The sequence below is a fragment of the Pinus tabuliformis genome, chromosome 3_1 (genome assembly GCF_031772625.1).
Source record: "Pinus tabuliformis cultivar Carrire ecotype Pingquan chromosome 3_1, CPIR1, whole genome shotgun sequence".
Lineage (NCBI taxonomy): Eukaryota > Viridiplantae > Streptophyta > Pinopsida > Pinales > Pinaceae > Pinus > Pinus tabuliformis.
In genome coordinates this window covers 111097730-111118398 of record NC_142301.1, presented here as the reverse complement: position 1 = coordinate 111118398, position 20669 = coordinate 111097730, and the positions used below count along the sequence as shown (strand labels likewise).

Below are 20669 nucleotides of genomic sequence, written 5' to 3'. Positions count from 1 at the left end.
GAGGGATAGCACTAACGGTCCCTTTAACGAGCTGGAGAGGCCAATGGCTAGGCAATATTTTCATATTTTACGAGTCACTTGAAAAGAGCTTAAAGGAGACTCGTCTTTTGAGGAACGAGTGATAAAATTTGGTAGCAGCTAATTCTAGGTAAGGTTTGGAATTTTCCAATCACGGTAGTGTTACAAGGATGGCCAGTGGGATCACTCTTCACAGCTGTTCCTCAAAAGGGGTAAACAATAAAATGGAGGTGAATGATCGGCCAATATAGAGTGGAGGTAATGATGAGAACACGACCAAGGCTTTAAAGGCTGAAGTACTACATTCACGATGGTTATTTACCGAGAAATAGTTCATTTTTTAATGAGCTTAAACGCGGGCAGAAACATTTGCTCATGAATTATGTTTATTTTTTAACAAGCTTGAGCTATGTGCTAAAATTGCTCGGTACAACGGTCATTTCTTGACTTTACCATAAATAGCTTTGTTCTTTCAAAGATTGTACTGCATCTTCAATTGCTTCATCAAACTAGTTAGAAATGAACAATATATGTTTGAAAAATGAGTTAGAACACTAATATTTTACTCGAACTACGTGAAAATTAATGTAAAAGTGCTTTTACATCTCATTTTACCATTTCATTTGAACTTTGGTTTGTTGGAGTTTTGGAGGTGCTTTTCCCCCTTTGATTTTCTTCAGTTGATTCCGGGAGATTCTGTGGACGATTCTAGGCACCGTCTGGACCAGGTAGGAGCTAAACCTGAGCTCTTTCATTTCATGCTTTCCATTTTACATTCTAAGCTTGATTCCTTGTTATTCAGAGCCTTTGAGGTTTGAAAAACTCGCCTTGGCTTCAGCGCACCTCTTGTGAATTGAAAGGTGCATTGGATGTTAGCCTGTCTACTGGCTAACTGACATGTAACGCACCGAGAATACTATTGTAGGTGCGATGGGCGCAAGGAAGGAAGTTTATGCATAGTTTTTGATGGAAATTTTGCCTGTCTCTTACCAAAATCAGGATCTAACTCTTCTCTTGTTTGTTTTCAGAGATTTTTGGAGCAATATGACTATTACATGGCGAGAACGTGAGCATGAAGAAGAGGACATGCTTGCTTTACATGATCCGGTTACAGTAAACACACTGTGGAACTGTGGCTTACTGAAGTTTTTCCGCATTTCTAGCATGAGACAACAAATCAACTTGCTGCAGTATTTGCTCTATGCTTGGGATCCTACTAGCCAGGTGTTCCAGATTAGGGGCAAATCCATCCCCTTGACTGTAGTGGACATATATTTCTTGACTGGCTTGTCAAGGCGGGGTGCCCCCATCCATTTATCAGGTTCGGCCTGAGGAGGTGAATCTGTGAGAGATTATGTTCGCCGGTATTGCAGAGAGGGGTCTCAGCCGATTAAAGACGGTAATATCATCATCCGTGATGTCACTGACAGGTCCCTCAGGACTATTCTGTTCACTTTTTTTAGGATGGCTGGTGGTGCGGCTCTTCATGTAGCCAACCGATCTTATATGCAATATGCCTTGGAATGTCTCCAACCGAAGGTGTTCAACTGGTGCAACGCAGTACTTCTTGTGATGAAAGAACAGGTGAACAAGGTGAAGAGTGGGAGGTTGAAGAACTTTGGGTATGGTTCTATCTTGACCGCCTTTGCCTTGGAAAAGATACCACTCATGCAGCCACAGTATATTGCACTCGATTTACCTTCACCGACTGAACCACGTATGCAGAGATGGGTCGACCATATGTCTAGGCATGATGGTCAGACCCAGATTTCTTTTTATGATACCTTCTTCAGGTGGTTCGATCGTCAGGAGATGGTTTATTCCGAGTATCCATATGCTGGTATGGACTTCCGGGGTGACCCAGATTTAGTACTGCCGGCTGGCGAACAGTGGGGTGCCATTGGTAAATTCTTTGACCATATTCCTGTTTATCGTTTTTCTTTTATAATGTAATTGTGTTTTATTCTATCAAAACTAATCAAACTCATGTGTTCATGCAGATGTCGGTCCCGTCCGGCCAGTAGTACGCCTGAGAGTGCCAATTGCCGCCCCAACAGGAGAGGCTGTTGGAAGGGTTATCCTGCGTGACCTCGATGTGGCTGAGACTCTCACAGCATTACAGGACGAGGTCGAGGGCCTCACTCTCAATATTCCAGATGTGAGGACTGACGAGCTGCCCTTGAGGTTGCAGTGGCATACTATTGGTGTGCCAAGATGATGGACTCGGCTCTTATGCATGATCGCACAGGCTGTGACTTGCTATCACGAGCACCATTAGACCAGGGTGCCCCCTAGCGTTTTTATTTTTGGGTCATTTGACCAATTTTGTCTTGGTTACAGAACATTATGTGTAAACCATAAACAATTATATATATATTTTTGATTTTCGAAGTTTTATTTCGGTTAAGTTACATGATCCAAATGCAAATATTGATGGTATGCTTCTTTTTATAAATGTTGCAAATGTCTATCTAACACATAATTTGCCAATGAGTTAGTTAACGTGTTTAAGCTTATAGAAATATGCTAAGATTTAATAAAATCAAATTGCCTTTCCAAAATCTTAACCCTTAGGAACATGCGATAAATAGCTGGATTTTGGACAGACTAGATACCAGTGAGTTGTAGTATGACGAGTTGTGAGTCTAGCCTGACAATCAGTCGGCGTATACCATGTGTGATGGTATCAGAGAGAAATCCTATCAACACGCTATATTCAGCGATGTTATTCGTTGATCGACCAATACATACCCCTCTGAAACTTACTAACTCGTCGCTTCGATCAAAAATGGCCCAGGCCGCGGAAGATAGGTTCCGCGAACTACGACTCGCTCCGTCGGCATATCCAACACATGACTCCAATAGGTTTGACATCTGCAATAAATGTAAAAAGTGGCTTACTTGACCAAAACAAATACTTTAGCGAAAAAAAAAACATAACAAAAGCATATAGGCTTGTATACTGAATCACGCATAGTAGCGCTTGAGGTACAACCCGTTACGAGGTTTTGCCAGTGGAATCCCGTCATAATCCATTAACTCGTAGGCTCCTTTTGCTAACACTCACTTAACAACATAGGGGCCATCCAGAAAGACTTGAATTTACCTGCCCCCAATTTATCGGATTCTTGGTCATAAAGCAAGACCAAGTCACCTTCTGAGAAGACACGGGGTTTGACATTCTTGTCGAACTGCGCCTTGACTCGTTTCTTATGGGCTTCGTTAGCCAAAACGACATCACGACAGGTTTCATCCAATTGGATTAGTTCCAAGCAACGAGCCTCCTCTTCTGAAGTCCCGGGGAGAAGGTCAATTGCGAGTTTGAGGGATGAGATTTTACACTGGATTGGTAAGACTGCTTCTAGGCCATATACCAGTTGGAAAGGTGTAAACCCGGTTGCATTCCTTACCGATGTTCGGTAATCCCACAAGGCTGAGTACAGGATTAGGTGCCAACTTCTTTTTTGAACTCCAATCATCCTTTGCAGCATGTGCTTCAGGACTTTGTTGATTGCTTCAACCTGTCCGTTGGCTTGCGGGTAATATGGAGTAGATCTGTCGTGAGACAACCCTAATTTGGCAGCTAATTCGAACATCATGTGATTGCGAAAATGTGATCCATGATCTGTGACTATAGCTTGTGGGACGCCGAATCTGGTGACTACATGATTGTATACCTCCAAATCTTAAAAATGACGCAGCTAGGGCTATCAGAAAACTTTTCGTCTGAAACAAAAGGGGTTCCTCACTAGAACATATCCTCCTAACACAATAGAGCAGTCCTCTCAGCCCAAAAGTAGTCAGAAACAATAGATCTAGGAAACAATAGTTAGATGCAGTTGTACCAGCTTTAGATTTGGATCACCAATGGATGTGACCCTCAAATAACTCTGATACCATGTAGGAATTTACATGGTAAGTTCCTCAGACATAACACCAAAGGACACCGCTCACAAACAGATCACAGATCAATACACTATTCTTGACGTGGTTAAAACCCTCAAAGAGGGAAACAACCCACGACCTAAGCCAATGCGGCCACTTCAGGAAATTTGTTAATAAAAGAATGAAAATTTGCATAAGCTTCTCTCATGAACGGTTACCCTAAAAATGACCCTCCATGCTCTTTAAATAGAGATCATGGACCAATCAGGTTTTAAGCCACAGATCAAGTTTTGGTAATACCGTGGAGAGAATGAATTGTCGGATCACTTCATGTCTAGAACATATCGTGACTGCTGGATTGTAAGTTACAAAAGTACATAATAAAGAAACACACTTTTCCTAACTCTACACTAGACCAAGTTATACTTAACTATTTCCTATGTTTCGAAATATCCTAACATTCGTCATGGGTTTAATCATAAATGACTTTAAAAAATTGGTTTATTAAATAATTTCTTATAGTGAGAGAAATTGTACTATGGTTAAATTGGCCCTTCATGGTGTACTTTGATCCATCTAGTAAATTATGGCTAGATGATTAATTTTTGGTGATAACATACTTGGTATATGTGTATAAATTACAGGCCATTGAACAAAATCGTGCTCAAGAATAGACAGCCCCTACCTAGGATAGATGACTTTTTGGATTAGGTGCAACAAGCACAATACTTCACCAAGTTGGACTTGACGCCTCGATATCACCAGGTTCGAGTTAAAGAAGAAGACACCTTGAAAACCGCCCCCAAAACCAGGAAAGGTTTGTATGAGTGCGTAGTCAGGCCATTTGGTCTATGTAATGCACCAACTACATTTATGAGATTAATGAATGATGTACTATTCCATTTTATAAATTCATTTGTTATTCTCTATTTGGATGATATACTAGTATATAGTGCTACTTGGGAGGAGTGTATGTCACATTTGATGCAGAAGTTGGAAACATTGAAGAAACACAAACTACTAGCAAATTTCAAGAAGTGCGAGTTTGCATATCAATCATTGGTGTATATGGGGTATGTGATCGATGGAGGAGACCTGAAGATAGATCCTTACAAAATGGAGGCCATCATGAAATGGCTAGTGCCTACTAATGTTTTTGAGGTCAAGAGTTTCATTTGGGTAGCAGAATACTTGAGGAAGTTCATAGCCTCATTTTAAGTGGTAACAACATTGCTCCATGCCATAACAATAAGTGGAAAGAGTTTCCATTGGGGAAAATGTGAGCAAAGGGATTTTATAGAGCTAAAGAAGACGATCACCCAAGCACTAGTTTAGATGTTACCAAACTTACAGAAACCCTTTGAAGTGGAAATAGATGCGAGTGGGTATGCTATGGGAGTTGTCTTGATGGAGGGAGCAAAGCCTTTTTTCTATCATTCTAAAGTATTTCATGGGGCAGTCCTTAACTAGCCTACCTGTGACAAGGAGATCTATGCCATTGTGCAAGATGTGAAGAAGTAGAAGCACTATCTGATGGGAAAGGAGACAAGAATCCACACATACCACTAGTCATTACTGTACTTGTAGGCCAAGAGTAAGCTACAACATACCAGGAATTACAAGTGGATGGAGTTCTTATAGCAGTTTCATTTGGTGATCAAGTATAAGAAGGTAAGCACAAACAAGTTGGCCAGTATGCTTTCACAACCACCCACATCAAATATCACATATTTGGTGACTCTTATGCACATAGAGTCATTCACCTAAGATGCATACAAAGAGGCATATTGAGAAGATGATGACTTCAAGGAGGTGTATCAGTAGTTGTAGAGTCAGATTCATGTGCATGAGGGTGATATCACGGTTGACTGCCATCTTCAAGATGGGTTACTCTACAAGCCGGATAAGCTATGTGTTCCTAAAGGTGAGGGATTGTCGCTGATCAAAGAGGCTCACACATCCAAGGTTGCAAGGAACTTTGGTGTAGAGAAAATCATGGCTAACTTGTAGATTCATGTGTATTGGCCAAAGATGCAAGAGCATGTAGCTAGGTTCATAAGAGGATGCATGATTTTTTTTACGAGTAAGCCTAGCAATAGAAAACATGGCCTATACCATCCCTTACCTATACCTACTCATCCTTGGGAAGAATGTACATGGACTTTGTGGGAGGTTTATCGACAACTAGGAAGGGAATTGACTACTTGTTCGTTGTAGCTTATATATTCAACAAGATGTGTGTTCTGTTGCCCTTTAAAAACACGACCAATGGACAAGAAGAAGTAAACTTATTCTTTGGATAGGTCTAGTTGCACTTTCGGATACCAAAGAGCATCATTTTAGACAGGGATACAATATTTATCAATGCATTCTAGACTACAATGTGGGACAAGATGGACACAAAGTTGAAGGTATTTAAAGAATTCCATCCACAAAAAGATGGGTTGATGGAAGTAGTCAATAGGAATTTGTTGCAACTTCTGAGGGGATACAACCATAAACATCCAAAGATCTAGGATGAAAATCTAGTATATATACAACATTGCTACAACAAAGTTGTCCACAATTCGATAGGAAAGTCCCCATTTGAGACTTGTTTTGGATATTTTCCACCTTCACCTATGGATATTTCATATGGGAAACAAGGAGGAGTGAGGTAAGATCTTAGAGGAGATGCTTTTAGGGATGAAAAATTTAGAGTGAAGATCAAGCAGATCCATCTATAGGTACAAGAAGCACAACAAAAGTTATAGGAGAAGTATAAGTCCAAGAATGATCAACACAAAATGAATTCGAGATGGGAGACAAAGTATGGTTACAGTTGAATAAGGAGAGGTTTTAGGGGCCTAGTAAGAAAATCAAGGCACTGAGGTATGGCCTTTTTAAGATACTGGAAAATGTGGATGATAATTCCTATCAACTAAGTTTACCACCATATATGCACATTTTCTCAGTTGTGAGTGTAGATAATTTGAAACTCCATGAGCCTTCTACGCTAGATCAGTTAGAGAAACAAGTTCTACATTCTGTGGAGAATTTCGCACCAGATGCTCAACTAGAGTTCACAGAAGATACAATTTTACAAAAGAGGTCTAGAAATACAAGACCGGGGCAACCTGACCTTTGGAAGATTAGATTGAAGGGACAACTTCCAAGAAAAGATAAATGATACATCAGAGAGAAGGCGGAGGAAATATTTCCTCATGTCATTCAGTAGAACCTTTTTGGGAGCAAAAGCCTTCCAAAATGGGGAGATGTGATTCGGATTGGATTCTTATATTTTTTTTCATCTATGTCAATGCATTTGGAGTGGAAAAATTGGAGGAATGATACTAGAGGATTGTTTTTACTAGTGGTTCCCAGTTTGGAAAAATAGGGTCTGAAACCTTCTAGAAGCATTTTAAGGCATCAAAGGATGCTTTTTGGGGGTAAAACTTTGCCACTTTGGTGTTGCACAATTTAATTTTATTCTATACACAACAATTTTTCCAACGATGCAAGAAGCATATCAATCATAGCTTGTATGCAAAATTTATGCCGCTCAGAAATTAACCTTCTTGTTTTCACACATATAGTTCAGAAGGATGCCATGTCAACACCCATTATTCATGGAAAATGGGCTATCCATGTGATTATGATGTAAAATACTCTAGAAAAATCTATATTGTAACTCTACTTAAGAATTGATGTAGTCAAAATTAACCACTAGTAGGCTATCGTACTATGTTATAACCATGCCTTTAGGAGGAAGAGGTATTCCATTTCTTTCGAGAGAATTTTGTTCCATATCAGAGAAACGATAGCCATGAGAAATATGAGATAGAGAACACAGAGAGGATATGTGTATTGTAGCATCCCACAGGCCACAAACATTACTTCTTTGTACATGCAGCAATATTTCCAAACAGAGAAAAAGAGCAAAGCAGCCTAACCTTCCAGCTGGGTTTTCTCCCGAAAGGGTTTCCTAGAGAGCATATCTTATCCCTTATGTGTGTGAGTGAGATTATTTTTTCATTCTCTATTTTTCTTCATAAATTCCACTTGCATGCATGCACTAATTACAATTAATTATAGATCTTAAATTTCAATAAAACTGTAATAGTGTAGAATCTCATATTTTTAATATAATATTATCAGATCTATTTTGATGAACTGTCTAGTGGAATATCCATGGCAGTTTCATTATCAAACATGCCTCTAAGCTTCAAATAAGCTTTATCGTAAAAAATAGACTAATTTCTACTGACTCTATAATAATACCTCTCGTTCCCATGTCATCTCTTCTATTGGTAGCTTCTTCATTTTTATGGTCTAGTCAAAAATTGTTGGGTTACTTGGCTACTTAATACTCATTTCAAGGATTGTTTCTACTTTTAGTATGATTTTCCCTTCTTCATTCGTCTTTGGCACACTTCTCGGCTGCAAATGAATATCATGGTCATGATCTTGATAAGGTGGAAGAGCCTCAGGCATTAATCCAAATACCTTGACATGAAGGTTGACAACTTTATGAGTATCCCTTAACATAGATTATATTTACAATTGAACATTTAATGAATGTAATTATGCCATTACACCTTGTGTAGCAATTAATGTGTAGATTCAATATTTCTCATGAAATTTGCTAAATCACAAGACTTGAAGCTACTTTATTGATCTGTGGAAGTTTATTCACCATCTAAAATAAGAATCATAGAAATTAAAAATGAAACATCATGCATGCACAAAGATTTATCTATGGGAAAGAAACTGCTCAAAACTACTTACTATCTATATTGCATTAATCAGAGAATAGTGAAGAAATACAATGCTTTCTCAAGCTAGAGAACACCCTGCAAGTGTATAGTTTAGCCCCCTTCCTAATAGACTAAACTAGCCAACACTTAGCCAGTTTCAAGCCTTCCCAATCTCTTATTTCCTTGGGTTGTTCCCTTTGGAAATTGCCCCTATTTTTTAAGAATTTAACACTTTGGAATTGCGCAATAACCTTAGGTCATTCTTTGACTGCATGCACCACCTGTACACATTGGAATATACTACAACTGATAGTACACTGCATTGGAATCTCCATCTCAACTAGGTAACTCGAAATCTCTGCATGCGACAATTATTTTGGGTTGATTGATCAGTCAACTACTTGATCACTGAGTGTTGTTGAAATTCCACTTCCACAACTTGACCTCCACTAGTTCTTCTAACTATTAGAACAAGTTAAATTGACAATAACTCAAATTAACTGAAATAGATTTCTACAAATTAGCAATCAATCATGTAGCACTGAACTCAAGCTTCCCCAGCTCGAATTAACTGAGTTAACTGAGTGAAAATTTCCATGTTACCTCAGTTAACTAACTCCAAGTATTCTACTGAAATAAAAATTCGAATTTTAATCTAGTTTGACCAAGGAAAAGTCAAAACTATATTTTCTTGCTGCATTTTCAACACCTTGGTGCCCATTTTTGAGTAATTTTGTCATTTCATTAGAGCTTATCACTTTAGAGGGTTTCGTTTGGATACCTATAAGCTCAATTTCCTTTCCTCCCAAAGTAATTATTATGTAGAGATATTGAAAATTAAATGTTAAAAATTAATCATATTAATTTACATAATATATGACAATTGATATACTCAATTGATCTAGGAAATTTTGGAGCTAGTTACTCTTCTAGTCATTTTGGTGAATGCTTCAATGCCTTTTTAATTCTTGTACAATATCACATGGTGCTCATTCATAAATGCTACCAAGTCTCTTTCGTTTCATGTTTTACATGTTTTACGGAAGTTTAAACTTTAGTTTTCTATATTAATTCATTGTTGACCTTTTGTGTCGGTCATCCCCCAATCAGTTATACCTCATGATTTCTTCCATTCGCATAATTTCTCAGTCTAGTGGATGATCATTGATGTGGTATACATTAAGGCCCTCCTTAGATGGATCTTCCCCTCGGTTGATACGGGTATTCATGGTAACAAGTTGGAATGTTGAACTACATTTTCTCTACTTGATAAAGGGTGGGAAAATTGTGCTACAACAGATGCCCCATAGTGCATGAGGTCAAAAAGGAAACTCATGGCTGGAATGCATTACAACAACATAATAAAAATTTGATCATGGATTCAATATTAAATGACTATATCAAATTCATACTGATAACCAAGACTATGTTAGAAAATGATCATCCTCGAGGTTTGAAAACCCATGCTCAACATAAAGAGAAACTAAACATGTCCACCAACCATACACTACGAATTTATGACATGAAATGATAATGTACGACCTGAAGACATACATAGTGGATCCATGTAAGAAAGTAAAAATCATAGTCATGATCAAAATCCAACGTTGATCTATGTCATAGTATACATTAGCAAGACTATAAACATAGAGAAGGGACATGCCCCACAATATCCCTCAATGTACATAAAATCATACATAACTCCAAATGTATCTTGGGAAGGGTTCCATATAAGAGTTAGATGTGCCTATCTCAAGGTCTTCTACTCAACCTTGATGGTATGAATCTACAACATGTGAATAAATGGGCTAATGTCGAGCATGGTAGAAATCCTCTCCTTACTAATCATTGAGTCATGTCATTAACACATGCGAGGGGACCCACCAATGATGAAAATGGACTGAAAGGTACCTAGTACAACCAAGAGAGTGTGAATAAATGTGTTCACATTGAACATTCACATATTTTTCCAATTATGAGCCAAAGTGGTAAACGCATTGTCAACTAGGTGGAAGCCTACCACTAAGGAGATGCACCTAAGAGATCATGTAAAGGCCAAGATGCCAAATAATTGATCCTAGTTGTAAGGGCAACTATGGCTTATATACATATACATATACATATTCAAGGGAAATCATCCTCTCTCTCACGAGGAGGGGAAGATTGAGGGTCAATACAACAATATTCATAGGCACAAAGCCATTACAACAATATTTGTCACCATCATGTCATTCTCATGGGTTGTAGATAACACCAATTGGATATATATATATATATATATATATATATATATATATATATATATATATATATATATATATATATATATATATGCTTACTTGTACTTTTTAATAGTTGACATATTGTTGATAGGTAGGTTGTGTTAGGATGCATGATTATTGCATTGAAGCATATAGAGCATTCAAAAATGAAGAAGGATGATTATTTCAACAATAAATATGTCAAATTGTTTGGAGGAAATTCAAAATATCGAATCTAATTGAAATACCAAAAGCTTACTTTCATTTAGATCAAGGATTGCAAGAAATCAAAAGATGTTCAAAATACAAGTTAGGAACACGTAGAGAGTTGGTTAAAGACCATGAAAACATTAAGAAACAAACATCTTACATTGTATTCAACATAAAAGATGAGAACACATCTGAAGTGTTGTTTAGTAATTGATGACTCCTGATTAATAACTAAGAAAGCCTCAACATTAAGGTATTAGAAACTAAAAATACCTTTGTTGCTAATTTGAAAAGTCTAATAATTTTTCATTAAAATAGATTAGGATTTCAATTAGTAAGTCATGTTTAGTGTTAAATATAATTCTAAAACATGGGACTGGTAACATTGGATTTAAAGAGGAAACTAGCCTCATAAAAGTTAGGTATTTATTAATGATTAGATTGATCGATTCATGCATAATGTGAGAAATTTAGACAACCCTTAGCCACAATCCATGGAGCAATTACCCTAGTTGTATGGTAAATTCAATGTATGTGAATACATAGGATATTCAATTTTTCAATATATATTTAAGTATAATTACAAATAAATGGCTTTATGATCATAAAAAATAAAATTAATTAAAAAAAAAAAAACAAAACAAAACAATTATATGAATATCAACACAATTTATCAACCAAAAATAAAATAAACTATTAATAAGTAGAAATCAATTTTCATAGTTAAATAAATGACCAAGAGAAATATGTGGGAGGTTTTAATTCCAAAGACAACTTGTGAAAGTACACAAATACACATAGCTCCATGTTAAAGCACCTTTCATATTGAGAGATCAAGGGTTCAATTTTGTCCACAAACTATGGATCAAACTTTGTAGTTGTGGTTGAGCCGGCAAGAACTTATGATTGGTCTCTTGTGATTTTCTAGTGCAAATATAAAAAAAGAAATACACAAATACACATGTTTTCAAATTTTTATAACTGAACTCCTAAACCACAATTTGCCAATTAAGATGTCTTATAAAGTTTTTCCAATAATTTTAATAACTATAAATGTCATTTTCAATGATAAAGGAAAAGTTTAACAAACATTTTTCAAATATTTTTGAATATAATATATTTTAAGATAACTTTATAAGTAATTTTTTTATAAAAATCTAACATTTGCAAAATAAACTTGGCTATCAACATATAAATAATGATATTAGAGAATGTAATAAAACCATGCTTAGTAAAATACTTAGTTGAATTATATATATATATATTTAAAGAAATATGTATTTTAAATTTAATTTTGATTGATAATTTTTGAATTAATTTATTTATTTCATTAACTAAATGAATTCCAAAAGTATGACAACCAAACTCTAAAAAGCATTAAAACAAAATAACCAGATACATAATTCGCTGATACATAAATCTAACCAATGTACCATTTGGTTCTAAACTAACTGTATATCAACACATAGTCAGTCCTAGATAAAGCGATAATCTTGCATTGCATTTATTCTTTCCCATCCCTACCATGCAATAATAATGTACTTAACCGAAACCAAAAGAAAAGAAATCGATGACGCCTTTGTGCAGACCAAAAAGAAAGCGAAATCATAAACCATGAAATATTTGTGCATATACTACACTGAAGAAATATTTAACTGCATGTACTGCACTAAAGAAATACGAAGCAAGATATCACATAAATATCTATAAATATGTAACAATAAGTACAGTTAAATTTAATTAGATACATTTAAATGAATATATACATTAAATTTAATTTTGATTGATAATTTTTTATTTAATTTGTTTATTTAATTAATTATTCAATTAACTACTAATTGGGAGATATCACGACCGGACCATAAAATCATTAAAATAAAGTAACCACCCAGGTAAGTTTTGCTCATACATAAATCAGAATTACAATATACCAGGGCCATCTTCTTCTATTTATAAGTAAATAGAGTATTTGGCTCTAAAGTAATTATATATCAACACATAGTCAGTCTTAGATAGACTGATAATCTTCGACTGCATTTATTCTTTCCCATACCTGCCTTATTTATATAAAACTCAGATTTGGCTTTCAACAAACTATATATCAACACATAGTCAGTCTAAGATAAACAGATAATCTTCGACTGCATTTATTTTTTCCCATACCTGCCCTGCAATGACAATGTAATTAATACCTGCCCTGCAATGACAATGTAATTAATCCAAGTAAAAGGAAAAGAAATTCACGACATATTTAATGCAAAAATCATTAACGATGACGTATTTGTGCATATAGTGCAGTAGTGTATCAAAAGCGGAGCATAAATTTTAGAGAGGAAAACAAAAGGCAGTTAGTATAAAAGTTGGTCTACTTAAGTTGCCATTACCTGGTGTTATAAGTTGCTCTACATAAGTTGCTCTACTTGCCGCTGTCGCGAGTGTTGTTGCCGATGTTGCCGACGTTGCTGATGTTGCCGACTTTGCCGTTGTTGCCGATGTTGCCGACGGTGCCGATGTTGCCACTCATGTCGCCGATGACGGGATTGCCGACGATCTTGGTGTTGGGGCCAGTGACATTATTGTCGCCGCTGTTGCGCCTGCGGTCGATCGTGTTGTCATCGCCGCAGACGTTCTGCCCTGCTTGTTGCAAATTGCTCATGTTGTTGCCTTACGGTTATTGAAACTGGAACGCCTTCGAAGGCAACAAGATTACCACTTCTGCAGAAAAACGGCTTCAGTTACTGTGAATCAATGCTTAAATATACAACCATATGAGCAAATCAATGATATCTCACAGATTAGAAATATACAACCATACCTACAACTGGAGTAGGGCAAATTCCGTAAGCAAGAGGTGAGAAATACAATGGCATAGCTTGCCTTATATAGAAGCAGGCGAACTCCAAACTCGGATTTGAAAACCATCGACATTCCCAACCAGGGTCAAGTTTTGAAGTTTTCATGTATTAAATTTACATGAATGACATGATCAATCATGCAAAGACCAGCGTCCTCCTCCTCCAAACTATCGTCCTCGCATTAAAAATAATGTACATAGACTTTTAAAGAGACAACTAATCGCTGTACACCCACGCATTGTGGCCACAACTCTGAGATGGCAGTTCCTATTTCCAATCCTATAGAAACATAAATGAGCGTTAAGTACCTGTGACAGGACATTCGTGCCTCCTAAGGCATGCTACATATGAAAGCCATACATATCCATGCATATTCCGGCAACTCGATCACCCTACCTCCGGCAAGCTCTAGCATTCAATGTATCTGCGACCACTGCCAGACCTGTCACGTCTCCTCCTGCAACCTCCGTTGGCTTCCTCATCTACCAACGTTTTCCAAATTCCGTTTTATTTTGAATTTATTAAAGGCGCTAAAGGAAATCAAATTTGAATTTTGAATTTTGAATTTGTAATTTCGTTCAGTCCATATTTTATTTGGTTAGAAGGCAGCTTTTTGGCTCCTGGTTCATGTTTGTTTTTTTTAAGGGGAGCCGCTGAACACATTATTTCTCGGCACCGAAAAGCTCTGGGAGCTACTTCGTATTCGGAACCTCATTATCTCATCACGGATTGGGCATGGACGCTAGTGAAAGAAGGCAGAACCAGTGAAATAATAGACGAGAGAATCCGGCAAAGCGGGGCGGAGAGCATGATGAAGAGAGTTGTTTCAATCGGTATTCTGTGCGCACATGTTATGGTGGCATCCAGACCTCGAATGGTGGACGTTGTGAGGATGCTGGAGGGTGAGGGTGACATTCCTGAAATTCCAGACATGCCTTTGCCGCTTATGTTACATGGTCCGTCTCTGTTAGACCAATTAAACGATTCTTCCCTTTTTCCTTGTATCATTTCTGGGCCTGCCTTCAGCGGATGTAGGTAACTGCATTTCTTCCATTAGAGCACTACCCGAAGTGTGGGCGGTAATTGCAAAACATTTGATAGTAGACAGTTAAGTTCTGTGAAGTAATTTGTATTATAATGTCCAGGAAATTAGTTTGAATATAAGTGTTTAGTTGTCATGTAAACTCGTCGAACTTGTACCAATCTGTGGTGCTTTCGGTGAACCTGTTGTTAATATATATAGTTGCCCTTCTTGGAAAATTAATGTCAATCCAATCTATGGTTGCCCATTCTTCCATGTCCCTAATACATTGATGAAATATTTTGTTGTGGCCGATATTGCTGTGGAATTAGCGGTGGATCGAATCTGAGCATTAAATCCTTCTTTACGGGATAACAGATGGCTTACATTTCCAATTGGGTTGAAGGCCTCCATGCTCATGCTTACCACTCACGATTAGTGCGATGAGTTTCATAATTTCTACTTTAAATTTCTCACATTTTTGAAGTGGGGATATGGCCTACATGTTCATCCTTACCGTTTACACTTAGTACGTGGAGTTTCATATTTTACAATTAAATGCCTCATTTTTCAAGGAGTAGGATTATGGCATCCATGTTCATGCTTTCCATTTGGTACCCTTCATCATTCGCGTTTTAAAGGTGCTTTTTTTTATGCTGATTTTTTCCCTTCACTAAATTATTAGGTGGATAAATTACACTAATGCTAAGCATTTTTTTAATGAACCATTAATAAATAGAAAAGTTTAGTTTTTCACTTTTCAGGTTATTGAGATCAAGATTTTTATAGTCCATGGAATAAAGTGTGGCTTATCGTGATAATTTTTATTTAATATTCAATATTCACTAATTAAGAATTTACATTCTCTCTTTAGTGGACATGTTTGACATTTATTATAAATATTTAACAAAATAAAAGTATAATAAAAAATAAAATTATAAAAAATTGATTGTTTTTTGAAAGAATATATATTTTTGAAAATTTTATATGTAATTTTTAAGAGTAAAATAAATATGTGCATAGACATGTTTATTTTGGAATATCTCTATGAAATATTCTAGTATGAAATTTTATCTTTAAAGTAGTTGTCATTTTTTGTTTTAATTAGATTGATTAATTAAAAATATCATATAAATAAGTGTCATATCAAGAGAGTTATGGTTTTTTTGAGCATGTGTTATTGATAAGCCATGGTATTAGCTCATGATATTGTAACAAAGTCTATTTACATATTATGAAGGTACATGGAAACATGAATGCAAACCTCTGTTGTTAAAAATTCATGTTCCAAGTTTTATTTCAAATGTATTAAATTTTGACATACTTACTGTTTTTATAATAAATAAAAAATTTATTTAAAATATAGTTATCATTTAATTAGTTTTTATCATTTTATTTTTATTTTAATACTCTGAAATGTATAATGTAATTATAGTAGTTGGGAAAATAGTTTATTTTCAAACCTATATAAAATAGAGGGATATGTTGATCCCTTGTTATAAAGCTCAAATATTAAGCCTTCACTTCTCCATCAATGTGAAACGAAACATTATTCACAAAATCAGTTAAACTTGGAACTTGTCTATATAGCATTCTACTTGTAGTTCACAATATTTAACCACTCAAACTAATCCATTATCTAATTTAAATGAAAATGAAAATTATTATTTTTTAATAAAATATATTATTTTGAAATAGCTAAGTGACTGAAAATAATTTATTCAAATTATATATATATATATATATATATATATATATATATATATAATTCAGAATTATTTATATTAATTTATTTAATTTGTAATATTATTATTAAATTAATATAAAATATTGTCTCTAGGGTTTTGGATAGATGGTGAGTGGACATTCTCTTAAAGTACTTCTTGACATGAAGTGATCAATTCAATTCCCCATAGGTTGATATATTGGACATGATGAAAATATAGTCCAACCAAACTCACTCACACACACTAAATACTATATATATATATATATATATATATATATTTCAGATTTGTTTGGATTAATATCAAAATTAGCACTTAATTTATAAATAATTTTCCAAAAATAATATAAAATAAAAATGTAAATACTATATTATTTAATTATTTAAAGGATTAATATTATTATTATTTATTATATAATTTTTATTCCACGGTATTTTTTAATTATTGAAATTGTATTTTTAAATATATTAAAAAATATATTAAAATTATGTTTTTAAATAAATAAATAAATTTAATATTTTTCACTATTAAGTATAAGAGTGAAATTGAGTAAAAATATTAATAAAATACATAATTAAATATGAAGGTGGAGGGAAAGAAAGATATTGAGAAAAAAAATTATAATAATATGTTTTTGACCAATATTTACATCCACCCTTACTCTTATCCTTACCATTATATAGAATGTTTTGCTCAATATTGCCCCTAACCTTAACTTTGGCTCCTAGAATGTTTTGCCCATATCTCTCCCAATGTCAACTCCCACCTCAATATATTTTAGAGTGGGGTTGGGAGAAATATTGGAAAAAATGTACTTGTGGGTAGGGATTGAGGAAAATATTGGGCAAAAACTATGTTTGGGGATGATGATGGGGAAATAAAATGCCAAATATTTTCCCCAAACCACACTATAACTTTCAAATATATTTTGAAAATAAAATGCCAAATATTCCCCACCCACATATTTTAGCCAATATTTCCACTAGCATTCTCATTTATATTTTGCCCAATATTTTCCTCCACCCAAATCTTTTAATATTTGATATTGAAAATTGTGGTAAAAAAAATATTGAGCAGAACATATCATACTAATATGTCACTCTTATATATTCTACAATTCTTTAAACTTTACACTATGAGACTCTGAGTAGGGATGAAATGAATATTCAAAAAAAAAAAACATTATTATAATATTTGTTTTTCAATATTTTTCTCAACCCTATTTATATCTTCATATATTTTATAATTTTTTTTAAATTTAGAAAAAATTAAAAAAAAAAAAATTTATATCATAATTAGTGAAATTAAGATAGAAAAAAATTAAGCCTAATATAAAAAATTATATTATAATTAGTGAATATAATAAATCATATCATAATTAGTGAAAGTAAGATGGAAAAAAAATTTGAGCCCAGTAAGGATGAAAGTAAATATTGGAAAAACCATATTATTATAATATCAAAAAATTGAACCTAGTATATTATAGTAAGGGTAAAAATAAATATTCAAAAAACATATTATTATAATATCAAAAAATTTAACCCAATATATTATAATAAAGATGAAAGTAAATATTAAAAAAAAAAAACATATTATTAGAATATCTTTTACTCAATAAATCACTTCTCTCACTTGCATAAATTTTATAATAATAAAAAATTCTTTAATAATCAAATTTAAATTTAAAACATATATAAACAATATCAATACGCCTCTTCTCTCACTTTCATAATATGTCTCTTCTTTCACTTTCATAAATTCTATAATTTAATTTAAATTTAAAATATACATAAACAATAACAACGAGCAAATATATAAATTATAAATAATCCAACTAATTAAAGTATAAAATATAAATAACCCAACTAGACGAAATATATAGTATAAAATATAAGACAACCGGCCAAAATCTAAATTATAGATAACACAACTAACTGACATATTAAAAAAATATAATTAAGATATTGGAATTTATATAAAAATATATAACCTAATTTACTTAAAAAGGAATAAAATGGAAGGGTATAGTTGTCGATTCTTTTCGTATTCCATGTTCTACCGAGAATATGTACAAATGATACTATTAAAATTAGTAAAGTTAGATGCTAAGGATCATGAATGTCATTCATTTATTTTATTTTAATGCTAAAATGGGTCATAAATGCTTTTATACTTTTGGAAACTTTTGGGCAATAATGGTGATACATGCTTACTCTATGTTTAAATAAGTAAAGTTAGATGCAAGGCCGGTGGATGTAGTTCATTTACTAAAAAATGATAACAAAGTCTCTATAAATGTTTTTTTATAAATTTTATTTAAAAAGTTGATACTAATTTGAATAACAATTATATCAAACAATATGTTTTTTGGGAAATTAGAAATGGGAAAATAATTTTGTTCTGGTTAGACTTATAGTATTAGAGAAAAAAAATATTTGGGAGACAAGATTTGAGTGACTTATTTTTGTACATAACTAGCAGGAACTTCTACACGGTGGATCATTATTAGAAAGATGCCCTGACTAATGATGGTTGGAGGAAATGGAAGGAACGCCAGGATTGACCTCAACCCCCTGAGTCAGATCAATGGAAGCAACTGGACAGAGAGTTAGAATCCAGGAAGCTTACAGTCCAAAATGGACCAGACATTCTTCGATGGGGATATACTACAAAGGGAATATTTACCATCAAAGAGGCTTACCGTTTAAAGGCAAGATGGGAGCAGGGGCATCACCATCCAATTTGGAAGAAGCTTTGAAAAGGTGGGTGGTGGTCGAAAGTTGCATACATTCTCTCGTTGGTATGTAGGGGTAGAATCCTCACTTGGGATCAACTACAAAAAAGGGGTATCTATGGACCCTTGTATTGTATCATGTGTGGTCAACATAATGAGGATCTCAAACACCTATTAAATCCATGTCCTTTTGCAGTTCAAAAGTGGCACCAAGTGGAAGATCTCTTTGGAAGGATGGATAGAGACCATCAAAGCATTAGAGAAACCATCCTTCTATGGTGGACATGCCTCTTCTCAAGCCTGGTCTTAATCGCGCTTGGGGACTATCTCTAGACTCCACACTTTGGGCTATATGAAAAGAGAGGAACTGTAGGACCTTTTAGAATAGCCAACAATCTTAGGAAGCAGTATGGGAGGGAACCATCCAGAATATCCGGGAAACAATCTTGGCTAAGAAATGGCAACCAGATGACTAGCAAGTTGCTCCCCAAGAGGCTAGAATCCTACACCACCTAAACCTATCACCATCAATGATGTAGATTGTCCTGTAGATTCACAAGCTCATTTAATCTACTAAAACAAGAGACAAGAATCTACTTCTACTCTTTACAACGGAAGCCCATAAAGATCGATGAAAAAAATAATTGACAAGAGGAATAATATCAATGGCACATAACACAATAAGTATAAGGGAAAGCCACATCTCAAAACCCCGCTATCTGTATTGCATTAAATCAGAAATCCAAGATGATAATACAACGCTTGTTCTCACAAGAACAATCCCAGCACTCACTAAAATCAATCTCCAACTCACAAGCAAACTCTTCGCCAACACTTAGCCAATTCTATAGCTCTTCGAGTCCCTATTTCCTTGGAAAATTCCTATAGCTGATTAGCCCATCTTAAAGGGAAATCAGTGCATCCAAAAGTCTGTAATCCCTTCAAGGTTGAGTTCCTTAGCGCATGCACCATCTGTACAGCTTAGAAAATTATACAACAAATCGTACATTGTCTCTGCACTCTAATCTCAACTGGGTCTTTCTCAGAATCGACATGCATGAGTTTCTGATGAGGGAATCTTCAGCTAACTAGAGTAGCACTAGTTAATGCATTAGTGCACCAACTGACTGTTAACTCACTATTAGTTCCTCAAACAGTTTGGAACTAATTTAACTGGACTTAACTCAGTAAACTGAGTTAACTAATTACAACTCACAATTAA

At 34.7% G+C, this 20669-nt stretch overlaps 1 long non-coding RNA gene across 1 annotated transcript; it reads right to left on the bottom strand.

The window, feature by feature from the left end:
- Positions 1 to 13522: 13522 nt before the first annotated feature.
- LOC149186027 (uncharacterized) lies at positions 13523 to 13968 on the bottom strand. Its single transcript, XR_016256098.1, has 2 exons — positions 13926 to 13968; positions 13523 to 13825 (listed from the first exon to the last, which is right to left on the bottom strand). It is a non-coding gene; the product is annotated as an uncharacterized LOC149186027 (long non-coding RNA).
- Between the last annotated feature and the right edge of the window lie 6701 nt (positions 13969 to 20669).